Genomic DNA, 253 nt, shown 5'->3' with positions numbered 1-253 from the left:
TCAGCTGATAGAGAAAAAATGAGGAATATAATGAGCGGTGGTTTGAAGCCCAAGAGACTTAACGAGCTCGCAGGCTATAACGATCTGATCAGACGAGCAAATCACCGTTCGCATTAACATCTAATAAAAAGGGTAATTAAATGCAGGCGAGCGAAATTTGGATATGATGGATACGTTATTTAGGATTGTGTGGAAAAAGCAATGCCAATGAGAATCTAGTAATGTATGAATTCTGAAAGATTGCTATCTGAAA

Source organism: Penaeus monodon, chromosome 19, assembly GCF_015228065.2.
Source record: "Penaeus monodon isolate SGIC_2016 chromosome 19, NSTDA_Pmon_1, whole genome shotgun sequence".
NCBI lineage: Eukaryota > Metazoa > Arthropoda > Malacostraca > Decapoda > Penaeidae > Penaeus > Penaeus monodon.
Note: the sequence above shows the minus strand (reverse complement) of the source record.